This window comes from Ictidomys tridecemlineatus, chromosome 1 (assembly GCF_052094955.1).
Source record: "Ictidomys tridecemlineatus isolate mIctTri1 chromosome 1, mIctTri1.hap1, whole genome shotgun sequence".
Taxonomy (NCBI): domain Eukaryota; kingdom Metazoa; phylum Chordata; class Mammalia; order Rodentia; family Sciuridae; genus Ictidomys; species Ictidomys tridecemlineatus.
This window is the reverse complement of record NC_135477.1, coordinates 101,177,822-101,195,852: the sequence shown is the minus strand read 5'-3', so window position 1 is coordinate 101,195,852 and position 18,031 is coordinate 101,177,822. Positions and strand designations below refer to the sequence as shown.

The following is an 18,031-nucleotide window of genomic DNA, read 5'->3' as shown; positions in this document are numbered from 1 at the left end:
ACACACACACACACACACACACACACACACAGATACACACACACACATCTTTCTGTACATGATATTTTTTTATTGGAAAATGAATTTTGCTGCTGTTGGGGTAATAATGGTGGAGGAGGGGGCTGGGTGTCTTTCACAGAGGATTACCTTTTCCATGTTGCTACAAAGTGAAAGAGACTATGTAAACCATTGGAGATATTTAGTGCATTTTAAGATAAAATCCCATATTCTTTTAATTATAAATAAACACAATATTTAGAAGAACTTAGGATATTTTGCCATAATTATTTTTAACATATCAGTAAAATATTATTTTTTTAATCTTCAGACTAATATGATAAGCATTGCCTCTGACATATCTCTGTATGGGTGGCTTTCTTTAAATAAAAACATTTTGACAAAGTAAAGATTATCTATAAAATACCAAAACATATCATTCAGCTTACCTTCCCCACCATTATTGTCAACACAGTGTATGTTTCACAACTGTGCTTTTGGGCCAGATTTCCTTCAGATCTGCAGAGCTGTGATCTTCATTGCATTGCCTGTCCCTCGCAGGTTCTGTGCTTGCTGGGCTCACACCATGCTCTCTCCCAGTGTCTGGAGATGGATGCTCAGTGAGCAAGTGCTGAATGTGAAATAGACACAGTGTGGTGAAGGGAAGAGAATTTTGCCTTTAGGCAGGTTGCTATTTTAAATGCAGTGCCAAAGATATTATTTCATTTTACAGCAATACTTAAGCTCTAACATTTTATCTTAAAACAAAAGAGAGCATGGTCTGATGGCCAGAGGGTTGAGCCCTACCAACAGCAGCAATTTGAAGATTATTCAGACTCTGCCAGAGGCAGCTGGGAAAGGAAGGATATGAATCTAATGGGGAGTCTTTACCTTAAAGTATTATAAGACCCATTGAGCAGCAGGCAAAAAAACCTGTAGGGATGCATATTTAGTTGGTGTTTTATTGAGTATCTTTATTTTTTTCACCAAAGGTTATTTTGTACCTACCATATATATGGCAGGGATTGCATTTGGCCTCAGGGATATCAAAATGAAAAAGACTGTTCTTGCCCTCAGGTATCTCAGAATCTTCTTCTTTTCATTGTTTTTTAGTAAAATATCTTTTAAAATCATATCTCTATAAGTGATCCATGATCCTAAATTATATGATAAATTTTAAGTCTTCTAAATATCATGATTTTGCAAATAATAGAACTTAGTATACTTTTTTTGGTAATCATAGTGAACTTGATTAGATAGCATAGGAGTGGAAAGATCCACTTATCTATATGAAACATTCTCTGTGTGTACATTCCTGTGTGGCCCATTCAATAGAGAGACCCATAGCTTTCTTCTTTGCCTCAGAATTCCTTGATCCAAGAGGGATTAATAAACACTGAATTAGATTATATATTTCTTAAAGGCAGGGACTCTCTTACAAAAAAAAATAGAATGCCAATTTACTTATGTACCAGTTGACCAAAGTTTTGAGTTCATAGTTGGCCACATTCTTGCACTGTAGGTATTACCAGCCAAGGCATTAAAATTATAAACATCCTCTATAAACTTTTATGTCCAAGCAATCTCTTTCCAAGTCTTAATGATTTAGATAAGATTTCTGATGTTTTGTAGGATTATCTCAAATTGTATTTTACTAACAAAAGTGGGAAAATGGTATCAGACTAATTATGTTGAAGGGTGATCATTTTTGAATGCTCAAGATGTATTTATGAGAATGCTATTAAATTAAAACCTTCACTATTCATTATAAACATTTAACATAAGACAGAGGGTATTTTCACCCATGAGTGCTTTTTAAAAATAATGCTTTGAGCTCAGTATACATTGGAAAGCAAGACTGCAAGCCCTCTCACTGAAGAGTAAGATCTGAGGGGAATATTTTTGCATACTCAGTATCCAGCACTGTATTTATCATACAGTGGGAACAAAGTAAAATTCTTTTGACTTATTGAATAACAGAATGAATGAAGATGTTCTGACTAAAGAAAAAAATTGGATGGAGTGTATGGGTGAATTTTAAGTTCCTAGAGTGAAATTTGGATATTCATTTTAAGGGGAATACATATTCTGGAGTTTTTATCTTTAAAAATTCTACTCATACATTAAGATAAAACAAGGGAAAAAAACCAAATGGAAATGAAACAAAAAAATATCAAATTCCTCCCCACTTTTTGAAATCTTCCCATTGCATTTTCTCCCCAGAAAAATACATCCCTGTTCCTCAGAAAAATTCTGGTGTTAGTTATTAGAGTCATTATACTTTCAGCATCCACTGAAAGTGATACTCTTCTTTTAATATCATGTAATATCATGAATCTCTCACTGCATTTTTCATTACTTATCATGCATTACGCTTAACTCCGCATGCAGCTGGGATGGCTGAAGTCTTCTGTTCTCTCAACCATCTTGGTAAATTTGACTAGAACTCTAAATTCCTGATCCTATGATTGGTCAAGTCAATTCAACTTTTATGGATTTCTAGAGATTTCTTCTTTATAAGACAATAATACTGCCTTCTTTATCTTGGCATGTGGTGTCTCTTTTCTATCCTTAGCCAAAATGAACTTGAAATTTAGTTCTTCTACTGGTTTCTGAAAAAATCTACACACATATAGCTTTTTGTGATTTGAAAAGATTTCACAAACAAGTTAAGATTATTGAGAAGTGGTCTTCTTTCCTAATTCCTCTATTATAAATGTTTCCTTGAATTTCTGTTCCTCTTTGCCTTCCTTGAGGATTTTCTACACCCTCGGTTATGGATCTTCTCATCTATTAAATAGAGGAGGCTTTATTTCCTCCCAGTCATTTTTCCAGCTATATCTTATGCCTATAACACCTAATCAATGCATTTTTCTAGAAAGATGCAACGTTGTTCCTCAGAAAAATTGGGTATTAGTAATTAAAATCATTCATTATACTTTCAGCACCATGCACATAAACTTTACCCTTTGTTCCATTTCTTGTCTGCAAACTTCTCATGGTTTTATACAGAGCTTCTCAACACTATCTCAAATGGAACAACAATTACAGTTATGTTTTTGAATGTACTGCCTCATTTGGTCCTTCAAATTAACTAAGGATTTGACAAGGCCTTCCTACTTTAAAGCAATAGTAACTGCCCTGAACAGGTTAAGTGATAGTTTTTACAAGGTCTTATGACTTATCAACAGCTGAGTGAAGATTAGAATTCAGGTCTTGCATGTCCAGTACACTGTGTTCTCTTTATCACACCAAAATTAATGTTATCTGGATAAATGAGTATTTATATAATGTCACCAAAATACATCTACAGGCAACTGACTATAGTAATTGGAAGGAAAGATTCAATTTATTTATTCTATTTATACCTTTTTTCGTGTAGAAAATTACTTGATCATATCAATATCCAAATCCATACACATTGCACACACGTACAAAAAAATAAAGTGAATTGTGAACTTCGGAATTGTTTATTTTCAAGGCCAGGTAGTACTAGAATATTTTTGGTATGGTCAGACTAATCAAGTTTGTAAAAAGTGTGTAGAGAATGATAGATTTTTAGATATTGGCACATGTACATTTATAGCTATTGACAGAGCTTAACTCTTTTCAAGGAGATTCCAACTAATATTGGCATTCTGTTTTATCTGTTGACACTCAACATGATGTACTGTGGAAGACTTTAAGGCTTTCAGTGTTTGACTAAGCCTTACAGTCATTAATGTTTAATCACTTACAATTCCAAAAGCATTGTGCTTTCATTTTTTTATGTGGCTTGTTTATCTATGTAAAGTAAATCAGCAGTGCCTTTCTGATAGTCTCCTAGTACATTTATAAGCAGTCCCATTTGGTGATCAGTGATGAATATGGATACAACTGCTATTTGGAATTACTTTATCATTCTATACAGATTCTGAATTCAATTTCCCTTTCGCAACAATTATAATAAAAGCAAATACCAGACAAACTTTTCAAAGCTATGAACGTATTAAGGAAAGGCAAAGATAATATGATCCTCTTTTTTTTTCTAGTGTACTATTTAAAATGTGTTTTATTCGCAATCACAATTTCTATGCTGCAAAGGTTTAGAAAATGGTTACATTAGAAATCTTGTAGATAAAATATATTTTTGCCACTTCAAGAGTCAAAATTTCAATGATGACTATCTTTAAGGACAAGAGCAACTCACTCTCAGGAATGGTTATACCAAGGGAACAATGAAGAGATCTTGAAGCACAGCTCTGTACATGCCACTGCAATGAATGCACACCATTGTACCATCATCGTCAGGGCACTGGTGAGAGACAGAATGCACTTGGCCAAGGCTGGGGGAAACGGGGACACAAAGAGCCCAATTCAAGCAAAGCATAGTGGGTAGTGGACACATTTGTAGAATTTTAACAGACTCCTGGCATTTGTATTTATTCTTTGTTTACATTTGGGCTTTTAGAGAAACCCTAAAGTGATATTGCAAGTCCTCTTTGTATATTGAAAAACTGAAAATGTAGATAAAAGCACAATGTGTTACTTAAGAAAATATATTAAAGTTCTCAGAAATACTTTTTAAAATTGGCTACAGAAGAAACTGAGAAACAATTGGAAACTATTTATATAACAAATAAAAATGTCATTTCCTTTTTACAGCTCTACAAATGGAAAAATACAGTTCTATTATTCCCTTTCATGAAACTAGCCCAATGTGTGAACAAACAAGCCACAACCAGGCTGACAGATACTCAGTTATACTTTATTGCCCTCAGTGTCCCATCATCATGTCAGATGCTATATCCTCCATTCACCTGTCTGTATCTGCAAGAAAAAGATTCTTGGGTATAGTGAGGTTTTTTTAAAAATAAAAAAAATAAAAGTCTGAATACATTCTTTATTCAGCATCATAGAGACTAAATATATACTCATCTTTTATTGAAATGCAATTCATGGTCACAGAGGATGGCAGGAAGATATAGTTAAGTAGCAGAGGTTTAGAAAAATGGATATACTGTAACTTCTAAGAGAATAAGGCAAAAGGCTGAAGCCAAAGTGTGTCTATGCCACATAAAGGGACAGCCATGACTGAATTGCCCATAGGGGAAGGGCACAGCTGGTTTCCAACTGTCCCTACTAGATTTGCCTGGTGACTAGTTCTACCCCTGGAGTTGTCTGACTACATTCACTTCAGCCTCAGTGCATAGAGCTGCCCAGGAAGTCAGATGCCAAGGTTAAACACAAGGTCCATTTTCTGAGTGGTGGAGGGTACTTTGGACTCTAAGCTGATTTTCCAGAGACCTTTAAGTGGCAATGTCTTACTTCATGTGCTTGCTTTTTTTTTTTTTTTTTTTTTTTTGTAGCTGTATGTTCTGGAGGCATGCCCATGACTCCTGATATGTGTCAGTCATGATTTTATTTTTCTGTTTGCTTCATCTAGATTGGTGAGTCTCAAACTTGAGTATGTCAGCAACTCCTGAAAGTTGGTTACAAATTCAGGTTCCTAGGCTCATATAGGCCTGGTTGTGACCTAAGTCATAATTAGACTTCATTTTGTAAATTACCATGCTGAACATTGATGTCAGTTATGATAAAGAAATATAGAATTATTTTGAATTTTTTTCAAAGGAGTTGGTGAGAAGTAGCAGCAATTATTTGATGGAATGTATTATTGGAAAATGAACCATAATATTTAAATCTTTAACTATTTTATTAAAATGCTGATGGAAGTCACATTAAATCATTTTTGTTCTGAATAGTGATAAGATTGGAGAGAATTTCTATTCTCTAAATAGAGAATAAAGGGAATCCTGATATGGTAAAGGCCATCCATTTATGAGGTAAACTCTCTAAAGAAACAATTTCTATGTTGCCAGATTGTGATTACCTTACTATTACTCACCAATACCTACAAATAATGATTTTTTTTATGTTTATTCATTTGTTTATCCACTATGCTCATACAGGATTTCATGGTGGATTTAAGTTTTATTTCTTCTATTATTAGACAAATTATTCATTTTCTGATTTATCATTTATATTTCTTCTTATTTAAATTTTATTACTATCATTTGCCCACTTTTTCCTTTTTCTTTTTCTTTCCTGCACAGGTATTAATGTTTTGAATATTGATTTGAAAAATGTCTCAGTATATTAAGGATATTAACCATTTTTATTTACTTTATATTTTCATTTAAGAAAATTTTGTTAAACTTCTATTTTAAAAGTGCATTGAAGATATTGCCAACAAACCAAGATAAAGATTTGGAATCATTTTCAATACATCAATCAAGCAGCAACTACCAAGAATTAAATTTTTATACAAACGGATACAACCACTTAATACTTCTATTCCATGGTTTTGTTCTTTGTGCTATTTTTATTGGATTCATAATTAAATAGCATTATAATGGGCTTTGAAACAGTTTTGCTAATATAGGGATTACCTTTTTATTTTAATTAATTAATTAATTAATTTACTTATTTTGGTATGGGGATTGAACTCAGGGGCATTTAACCATTGAGCCACTCCCCCAGACCTTTTTCATATTTTATTTAGAGATGGGGTTTCACTGAGTGGCTTAGTGCCTCAATAAATTGCTGAGACTGACTTTGAACTCTGAATCCTCCTGTCTAAGCCTCTGGAGCTGCTGGGATTACAGGTGTGTGCCACTGAGCCTGGTGAATTATCTCTTTTTAAAGTTTAATGAACGCTTTGAAAATAATTCTGGCCCTGGAATCTTTGCAAAAATATATATGCATTCCTTCTCCAACAATTATCGTAGCTTAAGGTTTTGCAGGTCTACATCTACTGATGGGTGTTTTTGTTGACTATTGTTTGTTCCTGTTTTCACAGTGCTATCTTCCTGGGACGCCACTAAAATAATCTTTGACCTTCTTTTTCAGAAGGGAACATGAATTTATACAAAATGTTCCATCTATCAAAAACGACCTCCAAACCAAAAGTAACTTAAAACAAAATTTTTATTTTGCTCATAAATTTGTTGATTAGCAATTCAGGAAAGGCTTAGATGGGTAGTTGGCCTCTGATTCACATGATATTATCTAGGGCAGCCAAAGCAGGAAAATCCACATCCAAGATTTTTTTTTTTTCTTCACATGCCTGATGCCATGGTGTTGCTTAGCTCGCTTGTGCTCTCTCTCTCTCTTTCTCTCTCTCCCCTTTTAATTGCTGTGAAATTCTAGAACCTCTCCATGTGTTTTTTACTTCCCATAGTGATGTCTCAAGGGTAGTTTCCCATCTTTACTGGCATCTGTTTTCCAAAACACTATGAGCAAAAGCTTCCCAACCAGCCAAGGCCTCACAGAGGATAGGAACAACCTCAGCGCTGGTGTGTTCCATCGGTTAAAGCAGTCACAGGGCCTGCTCAGATCCAAGGGACCAGAGAACCAGAACTGACCCATTGATGTGGAATTGGCAATGTCCATGGCTGAAAAACATGTGGGATGGGAGGTACTGCAGTCATGTTTAGAAAATATTTTGTCAAGATAACATGAAATCCCTGCTCTGACTTTATGTGAGGCTGGGCTTGTTTTTGTGCCTCTTAGAGAAGACCAAGGTTGAATTTGACACTCATCATCTCTCTGGTAAGTTTTTCTCCAACCTAACTCTCTGATCTTGATTGTGGTAATACCCTCTTAACTCTCTCAGTGCTACCACTCATGGCACACTGCTGTCAATTCTACTCAAGCAACCAGAATGGTCCTTTAGAAAACCATATAATCCTATGGACTTTTCCTATTCCAAAACAGATAATTCCCAATTTACTTAGAATAACATTCTTTCAACATGGCCATAGATGATGTTAAGTTTCATGACTCCTGCTTTACATTCTTCTTTAGACCAATTGTCCTTCCAACTGTTCCTTAAAATCACCCCAATCCACTTTAGCTTCAGGACTTTTGCACTTGTTATTTTTTCTTCCTGAAGAAATAACCTTATCACTTCACTGAAATTTCTGCTCAAATTTGAAAACTTTTTTTTTTTGTACCTGGGATTGAACCCAGGAGCAATTAACCCCTGAGCCACATTCCCAGCCCTTTTTTATATATTATTTAGAGACAGGGTCTTGCTGAGTTGCTTAAGACTTTGCTAAGTTACTGAGGCTGACTTTGAACTTGTGATCCTCTTGCCTTAGCCTCCTAAGCTGCTAGGAATTCAGGCATGCACCACCGCATCTGGCTTAAGAAAGTTTTAAAAGAGTCATTTATCTAATTTATCTATTTTTACATATTTCTGCTTCATTTTATACAATATGCTATATAATATGTAACATATGCATTTATTTGCCTCTCTATATTGCATTCATAGTAATGCTTCCAGATACTAGAACATTAGTTGATTAGTAAACACATGGGTATGCCTAAAGTGATAAAGCTAAATTCCACACAGAATTTTTTTCTTTTTATAATCTGTAACTTCAAATCTCACCAATTTGAGATAATATCAATATAATAGAAGAGTAAGTAAGAAGTATGGACATACTGAATATAAATTTAACTTGGTTCCCTAAAACTCATCCAGTTACTTACAATAATAAAATATATTATAATAATAAAATTAAACATAATAATTAGTGCTAATGATAAGTAATATTAATAATTCATTAATACTGACTTGATAGTATCACCAAGATAATTTTAGCAAGTAATTCTTCCATTCTTCATGTGCCTAAACTCCTTATTAGTTCAATGCTGAGTACTACCTATATACTCCTTAAAAGAAGCTATTGATTACGCAATTATAACCAAATTACTAATTTTGTCTAAAATGAATTCCACTTATCTCATTTCTTATTGGTATAAGCTATGTTGATCAATTAGTTTCACAGAAGCAAACTTTAAACTAATACTTAACATTGGGCTTCTGAGTTTACTCAAATTCTTGCTTGAACTAATATTGTCATTTTCATCTCATAAAAAAAATTGATTCTTAAAATTACTGAATATTTAGATAATGGAAAATGGCTCTGTTTATGACAATTTACCATTTATATATGGGTGTGAGATATTAAAAATACAGAAGGAATCATCTCTCTCTTCCTTTTTGTCTTTACAAGTTTGCACACATGTGTGTGCATGCACACACACACACAAACACAAATAACCTAGCTCTGCATTTTTATCAGATAATGAATGTTTTTTCTATCCCATTCTATGAATTCTATCTTCTCTAAGCTCTCTATTTGATTGTATTTATTATTAAATTGATACTTAATTGTCTCATGTTAAATATATTTCTCACATATCATTTTAACTAGAGAGTTATTTCTTATTCTTCTTATTCTTCTTATTTGGTATCCCCCAGTTCCCAGCACAATGTCAAAGAAACCTATGTAGAGTACCTAAGAAGAGAGTAGGATAATGAATAAAAACCTCGACATAGTGTGGTTTGGCATGGTCATCACATGCTGTTTTTCCATTCTCCTCTTCTTTGTTTTTCAAATAAATCAGAAAAATTACAATTCACATCTTGAGAATGATTTGATAGTTAAGTTAGAAAAAGAAAAAAATAATACAAACAATAGTGATAATAAACACTCATAAAAACTAATCTGAAGATTGTTCTCCCTAAAGTAAAAATGTTAATTTACAGTAGGCAGATTAAAATTGTTTTAAAACAGTTTTAAACTCTTTTGGCTTTTTCATGGCATTAGTCACAAAATAAAACAAAGACAATCTTGAACATCAAACAAGTAGGCTTCTTGATATCAGTAAACATTTAAAAATGTTCCTTTTATTGTTGAATGCAGTGAAATATGTTTGCATCCTTCTGACTCTGTTCTTCCTCCCCCAGGGGAAAATCACTTTGAAGAATGCAGCAAATTATTTTGTATACTACATCCAAGGCTACTGAACCAGAAGAATAAGGACATACTGCTTGTGAGTTCAGCTGGATCAATAGCTCAGCCCTGGGATTTGCTTGTCTGCTGGATATTGAATGAAAAGCTCTAAGCTGCCAGTTTGTACCATGGATATTGAAGACCCCAGTACAGCCAAACGACATTTTTCATAAGACAGAAAGTAACTTACCTGTAAAAATGTTCAGATATATGGGCCTACAACACATTAAGACTATGAAATGTGCTTTGGCATGCTCTGTAGGAAATTCTCCCTTGTATTACTCAAGAGAAACGGTGCATGTGTGTGTGTGTGTGCGCGCACACATATCTACACAAAAATATATATTGGTAGAATGCCTCAAAGCACTTTACAGTCATGGTCAAATCCATTCTTATACCTGTGTGAATAAAATGTGAGTAGTTGTTATTTCCTCCTTTTTTCTGTTAGAGAGCATGACACAGCTGGCCAACCTGCTCAGGAGCCACTATTCTTCAACCCTCATTTTCTTGACTACAACTGTCGCCACCGTGGGCCATCTGGTAGCAGAATGTGTTTGCAGTTTATAAGTCCTCACATGAGACACCTGACAAGGAAGTGTTCCTGACTTCTATTCTGCACTCCATGTTTGTCTTCAGGACATAGGTCCTAATATCATAGCAGCAACATACCCAAACAGGACTCCTCATAGAATGAAACTAACAAATACAGAGATATTAGAAACAAGTTTTCATGTTTAGCTTGAGATCCCTATGAAACTGTCCCTATTCTGGATAAAACAGCTTTTTGAAGTGGTATTTAGAAACAGCCATGAGAAAGGGGGCAATACAAATGAAGCAATTAAAAATAGAAAAATAAAAGTCATCCTGCTGAAAATGGCTATGCACTGAACCAACGCAAGATTTCAGGCATTTGGCTGCACTTATTATGCTTTCCCTCTTGACTATACTCAGAGTAGAAGCTTGCCATCCAGAATGATAGGATAAGTGAAAGCTTTCAACCTCTTGTTCGGGCTCAGCTGCCTTCCTGAGAATCTAAGAGTGCTTTCCTGGCGTGGGGCCCAGCTGTGGTTGGCAAGAGAAGGCAAGTTGCCACTTGAAACTCTTTGTCACTGCAAAGTGGCCCTTGCCTTTGGAGTCTCCCCTAACTTCAGCTTCTGCTTTGAGTGGTGGTTTGGTGACTGAACTGACAGAAATAATGCAGAAGCATAAAAATGATTGGTGAGACAATACTTTTCACTGTAGTGAAAAGAAAACTTCTGCTGTGATTGGACAATTTGCCTGTGCTTCCAGACCAAGACAATAGGTTGGACCACCAACCAGGAAGTGAGGGGGAATTTTCTTCTTCCTTCCTCCCCCCATTCCCCCCATGCCCATCCTCACTTTAAAAGATGTTTGATACTTTTAGGAAGTGAGGAGTGCAAAGTAATCACCTGAGAAAATGATCTTGAGTCACATTACTGTTGTCTCTCTCCATTCAAAATGTCCTTTCACGGACACTTGCATGACCTCTGTGAATCTTAACCACAGGACTCACGTAGCACAATCTCCGCAATCAATCAAATGTGAGTTCAAATTGTATGATGTTGGATAAATTGTTCAATGTTTTCAAGTGTCTGTTTTTTCTCATTAAATTACAAGAATAATGTTTTATTTCATAAGGTGGTTGTGAGGATTAATTTAGATACTGTAAGTAAATAGCTAAGTTCAATACCAGGCACTGTTGTAAGCTTTTAGTGAATGGCATGTGGTCAGCATTTCTTAATTGTCCAATGTTTTCTTTTCCCACCCAATAAAGGTCTAGACATAACTAGCTTCAAACTTTGCCCCTGGCACTTCTTTTTGTGTGTGTGTGTAAGTATGGGTAAATCACTCTATTTCTCTAAATTTTCTTTATTTTTGTTTTTTCCTTTTGCATCAGTGATGATCGAGTATTAACTACTTCAGAGATTGTTGGAGGAATAAAGCAAGGGTAATTCTTAATGAAATGGAGAACTTTGTTCTCTATCTTCTTTATTGAAATAATATGTCAAAACGTCCTATATAACCAACTCATTCAATCACTCAATATTGTAAAATGAAGATATACACCACCAAAAGAAGCAATAGCTAAATAAAAATATATTGAAAACAATTTTGTATAAAATAAACTCTTAAAATATGATTTTAATGTGTTCTGTTAATTTTTTTCTTAATTCCTGAAACAAAATAAAGTGTTCAATTCATAATGCAATCTGAGGGTACAGTGTTCCCATCACTAACTACCAGGCAATTGTGGTTTTTACAAATGAAATTTAAGTCTTTTAAAAAAAGATAAACAATGATACTTGTACCCATACCCACTTCAACCATATTTGTTGACTAAACATGGACTCTTGACTTTTTGACTTTATGGGTAAATGGGACTGAGGTTGTCAAGAATGACCAGCTCATCAGTATGTAATATTTTTTTTTAAAGTGGACAGAAAATTGTGCTGAGCCCAAATTCTCTTTAGCTAGTAAATGTTCTATAAAGAAAAACGTTCTTATCACACTTTAAACTACGTAGGTGGGGAGTTATAAATAATAAAATATTTTAAATGAAGGGTGTAGCATATATCCTCCTCAGGCTATACCTAAAGAATGAGCACTGGAAATAAGAGTGTTACAAATAGGCTTTATTGTTTTGCTTTATGGATGGCACATTTTTTAAAATGTAAAACTAGAAAATGGCCATTAGCTTTCTGGAGAGCTCTTAAGTTACCAGTTGGCTTTCAAAGTACAAAAACTTTTTATAAAACTGCTGATATTAATGTAAGACTTAGGCTAAAAAACTGTCTATGTTTGATTAAAATAACTTAGATCTTACATTAGTAAATGAAAAACTTCTTCAATAATAAGTTGAAATAAGGGGAAGGCATTTTCTGCTTATGCCTTATAATAAGCATTTTCTGCTTATTATACCAAGTCTCCTTAATTAAACTTCTATTTCTAATTGATAACACATTTTAAGACAAGCAGAAAATATGATAGAAAAATATTTTCCATATTAACAGGAAACATTCTAATTCTACGGAAATCATTGTGGAACTCTTAAAACAAATATTCTAGCTTAATTTTAAACTGGCATCACTGAGAGGAAATTAGGAATGCTTGTTGAGATCAGCGGACATTTAAAATAGATAGGGAGATTTGAAAATGTCATGAGTATTTTACAGCATAATGTGACTGTTTTTTCCCAGTTCCTTTTGGTTATTTTGGTGATTCAGTGGGAAAATGGTAAATTGTAAGTATAAAAATGATGCAAGCATACCTGGGATTTCTGGCAGCCATTCCAATACACTTTCCAAAATGTCGGCTTGGACACCAGAATTTAAACACTTCATGGCCAAAAATGGTGACCAAAATTTTTCAACTAAAATTTGTTTCATTCAGCAGCAAAGGTTTCTAGGGTTTTACCTCTCTATATTCATTCTTATTTTATTTACAAAACAAAACACTTTTCCCCTAAAATCTTTTATATTTCTGCTGCTATATGAATCTCAGTCTGTTCTGTTGTTCTATAATGATGACAATTTCAATATAAATATTTAATTTGCCATTTCAGAATCATCTACTGAGACGTTTTCTTGTACCACTGCTCCTCCACTGCCCTGTGCCTTACTCCTAACGGATACTGAAGAGAGGACAGGCCCTGTCTTGAATGTTCATGGGAGTGTCTTCAGAATATCTGGGGTTTCCAGTGTTGCTATGGTTACCTTCTCCTCACTCTGTCTAGATATTACTGTAATCCTCCAGCCATTTTGACCTGGAGTAGGAAGATTAGTTTTTAGTCCTAATCTCTTATTTTTTCTTTTCTTTCAAACCCAAATAATATTGTCCTTTGTCATAACTTCTGATGGAAACTTGACTTTCTCATATTTTTTTTCCATGACATTGAAATTACCCTCTCCTTTTGAGGTAAATAAGTCTCATAGCTTAGTGTTCGTAGCATACTAATTTAATGGTTTCAAAATCTTATTTTCAAATATTACAAGTGTGTCAAATAGAGTGGTTCTAGAAAACAAAGAAGAGGCACATCTCCAGCTTTCAAAGTGTTCATGGCTTAGTGAGCTGGCAAGAATAATTGGGAGCTTGGGAGAAGACCTCTAAGAGAGGCAGTGGAAGGGAAGTCTTCTCTGCATGAGGATACCAAGTTGAAGGGATTTTCCTAAAAATTTCACTCTAGCATGTTCAACAGTGTAGGAGATACAAAAGAACATATGTAGGAAATGGGTTCAGCATGGCTGGAGCTAAGACATGAAGAGGAGATGATTAGATATGAGCATGACCCATTCATGGTTTCCAGCATGTCACAGAGCCTGCTGTCAGTGTAAGCCTCGGAACTATTTGAGGCAGGTTTGGTCTGAATACTGGGAAACATATTGAAGGTAAGAGTTGGAATTAGATGGGAAGGAATTAGGCTGAGAGACAAGGAGACCAGTGTGCCCTATACATGTATATAGTTACTACTTGTCAGTAAGAAATAAAAATTTTACTTAAATAAATAAATTATAAATAAGCTGGTGGTAATATAAATTAATACAGTCATTATGAAGAAGAGTATAGCAATTCCTCAAAAAACTAAAACTAAAGATAGAACTATCACATGATCCAGCAACCCCTCTATTATGTACCCAAATGAAGTGAAATCAACATTTTGGAAAGACATCTGTATTTGCATGTCTATTGTTTATTATTCACCAAAACCAGGATATAAAATTAAGCCAAATTTTCATCAATAGATAAAAGGATAAAAAGTATAGAATGGAATACTTTTCAGAAGCATGGAATTCTGTCATAGTAGCAACATGGATGAACCTGGAGGGCATTATGCTAAGTGAAATAAGCCAGGCACAGAAAGACAAACACCATATGCTCTCACTTATAAGTGGAATATAAAAATTTGATCTCATAGGGTTGAGAACAGAATAGTTACCAGAGACTGAGAGTAGAAAGAAGGGAGAAGTAGAAGTCAATCAATGGATGTAATGATTTGTTTAATAGAAGAAAACAAAGTCCTGGAGTTCTGTGGCACAACAGGGTGAATACAACTGGAAATAATGCATTATATATCTCAAAGTTGTTAGAAGACAGGAATTTAAACATCCTCACTATGAAGAAATGCTGAAAGTTTGAGGTAGTGGATATGCTAATTTCTCTGAGTTGATCACTGCTCATTATGAACATAAATAAAGTACACCTCATAAGCCTGTACCAATAGTAAATATTATGTATCAATCAAAATATAAGAAAAAAATTATAAAAGAATTAAAAACTTGAAATTTTTCTCTCTCAGAGAACAAAACAACAAACAACAGTGAGGAGTGAGGCTGAGTTTTGTTTTCTGGTTCAATCTATTGAGTAGTCACTTTTTTTTTTTTTTTAAATAGGTGTTGGGCAGATTCAGTGGTAAAGGGGCCTGAGATAAAATAAATTTACGAGACCTGCAGAATTTCAGATAATGTGAAAGGACCCAGTGGCAGAAAAAAGGCAAATTTACCTACTTATTTCTGGTATTCATTGGCCCAGTAATATAATTTAATGACTAAAAACCTAGATTTCAGATAAAGCTAGAGCCATATGTCACCTTTTCTTAGATCTGTTAGAACTTTAATTTTATACAAATTATATAATTTCTTTGAGTCTTAGTTTGCTAAAATGGATGAAAAACTTATTTTGGAGGCTGGGGCTGGGGCTTAGCAGTAGCAGCACACTTGCCTGGCATGTGTGAAGCACTGGGTTCAATTCTCAGCATCATGTATAAATAAATAAAATAAAGGTCTAGCAACAACCAAAAAAAAATTTAAAAAGAAAAATTCTTACTTTTTGATTTCTATAGCTGAATTATTGTAAAGCTCCTAGAAGAGTCTGCATTAATTGATCGGGAGCTACTATTATTAATGAAAAAAGTTAGGATAAGAAGAAAACTGGCATCTTTCTTTTGTTTTAACCTGATAGTTTTAGTATCTAAAGGTTAAATTTTTATTATATGTCGATTAACTGAGACCACACACTTCAATGATATTATTCAGGACTCTTCATTTGAAAGTGATAGAAACCAATGAAGAGAAGTTTTAGAAAAAAATAAAACCCACTGGCACGAGTAACAGTTAATTCCACGAATGTGAATATTCCTGTGATGTTTGCCAGGTCTCTCTGACTCTGCTGCTCTGGTTCTAGCCTTGTTCTCACTTGTTCTGCTTTCTCAGTTTTAAAGTGGTCTCTATCCCTCCTGTAAGACAGACACCCTCTGTGTGACTAAAGAACTCACTCACCAGTGGTTCCAGGCTTTCATCACTCCAACTGAACCAGGGCAAGAGTGCTTCTGGGCTCCTAACATCCATGATTTAATCTGTTTGGTTTTACCCCTTCACCCCTAACCACAACTCATCATTCTGTCACTTGTATTATTTTCTGTGGTTTAACTGAGGAATGCTGGTTGAGGAAGGCTGGGTACCAATGCTATGGATGCCCAGGTGAAGGTCAAAAAGTTGGCTATAAATAGACTAGAAATACAGGTTTGGAAAATGATGGCTATCTAAAAATGACTTGAATTCACCTAGGCTTGAATGATAACATTACAGAGATGTTGTCTCTGTGCCTAGAAGACCACTGATATCCTGGTGAAGAGTCCCCATTCCCACCAGACACGGAGGGGAAGCTGTTGTTGTTTCTATCTTCAAAGGCACAGGGGGAATAGGTTATGCCATCTATAATTCTGGCTGGCTTCCCAAGTCCGCTTCTGGAGCTCTTTATTGAAATGCCTCAAAAAGTCGGGGGAGAACTTGGAGGTGAAGAGTAGTAATATTCTTTTGTTTGCTAGAGTAACATTCATGCTCTGCCACAAAATGTCCCTTGGTGCCACTGTCAGAGCTGTAATAAGGCTCGTTTGTCAGTTCCAATGTGACATTTCTTATGTTTCTATATAATGCTTCTTAGATTACGATCCTTAGATAGCAATCCTTGTCAGCATGATCATCTTTGAAAACAAAGGAAAACATGAGCATCCAACGCCCCAAATCTGAACTGTACCGTTTGCTCTAAGCAGTGTGCGACCGCTGAGGTGTGAATCGCTGTCATACACGTCCTTTCAATGACTTCCGTGATTGACTTGCTTCTCGCAATGCACAAGGCCCTGTTTTCATTCCACTTCTAGGGCTGTTAGACCGGCCTTCATTTTCTCTTGTGTGTGCATGTGTGTGGCAAGTTTTTGCTCAGAAAGCTATTACCCCTTTAATTTTATTTTAAAGGTTACAAGGCCCATTAGGTGAGAGCTGTGTGGAGTTTGCTGAATCCTTGGTGAAAGGCAATCATTGCTGCTCAGTTTCCTTCATTGGAACTTACATACATTTTAACAGATTGGACACTTTAGCCCAAACTATGTTGCCTTGTTTGATTTTTCATCTTATGCTAAAAATCTCAATTTTAGGTCTAAGGAAATCTAAGAAAAAGGTGAAGGTCTCTATATCAGTTAGCAGGTAGCAATTCCTAGCTTGTTTTATTTCTTAAATAATCTCCTTTAAAGAATGTAAATCATCTGTAACCAGTCTGTTTAGACTGAGAAAAAGCTGACAAAATGAGCCCAATAATAGACTTTCTCATATATAATAGAAGCTCTTTTGTGTAAGATATCTAGCTAATTTGGACTAAAGGTTTTGTGTGCTTATTTAATTATTCAGATAATTACTTTAATTTGCAAATGGAAATACAGTTACCTAAATGGAGTTAGGGTCGAGAATATAACCCAGTGCTTTTGATTTTGTTTTATTACCTTCCTCAGAACATTGGTTTGTTCAATCTGCTATTGTTCTCTACACTTCTCTTCCAGGCTAATTTATTTTTACAGCCCCAAATTGCACCTCTGTGTGAATAACATCTAAACTATGGATAATTTCAATTCTGTCTTCTCAGACATCAACTCCCATCTTTCTAGATGCCTACTGGACATTTCCATTTAAATGGCTCATCACAATCTCAAATTCCATGTACTTGAGATCATGCTTATAATCTACAATCACACTTACATTTTGTTACCTCCAACCTTCTAACTTTCCTACCCTCCTTCTAGTACCAACCTTCATTTTTTTCTTTGCAGCTACAACTCCTTTCTCTTGTATTCCTTTAAGTGAAGTTCCTTAAAGAATTGCTCATGTGTATAGTTTTCAAGT

General features: G+C 34.8%; 1 long non-coding RNA gene across 1 annotated transcript; it reads left to right on the top strand.

The window, feature by feature from the left end:
- Positions 1-5,327: 5,327 nt before the first annotated feature.
- Positions 5,328-11,663, top strand: LOC120885434 (uncharacterized). The gene is made up of 2 exons (XR_005728053.2): positions 5,328-7,590; positions 9,800-11,663. It is a non-coding gene; the product is annotated as an uncharacterized LOC120885434 (long non-coding RNA).
- Positions 11,664-18,031: the final 6,368 nt, after the last annotated feature.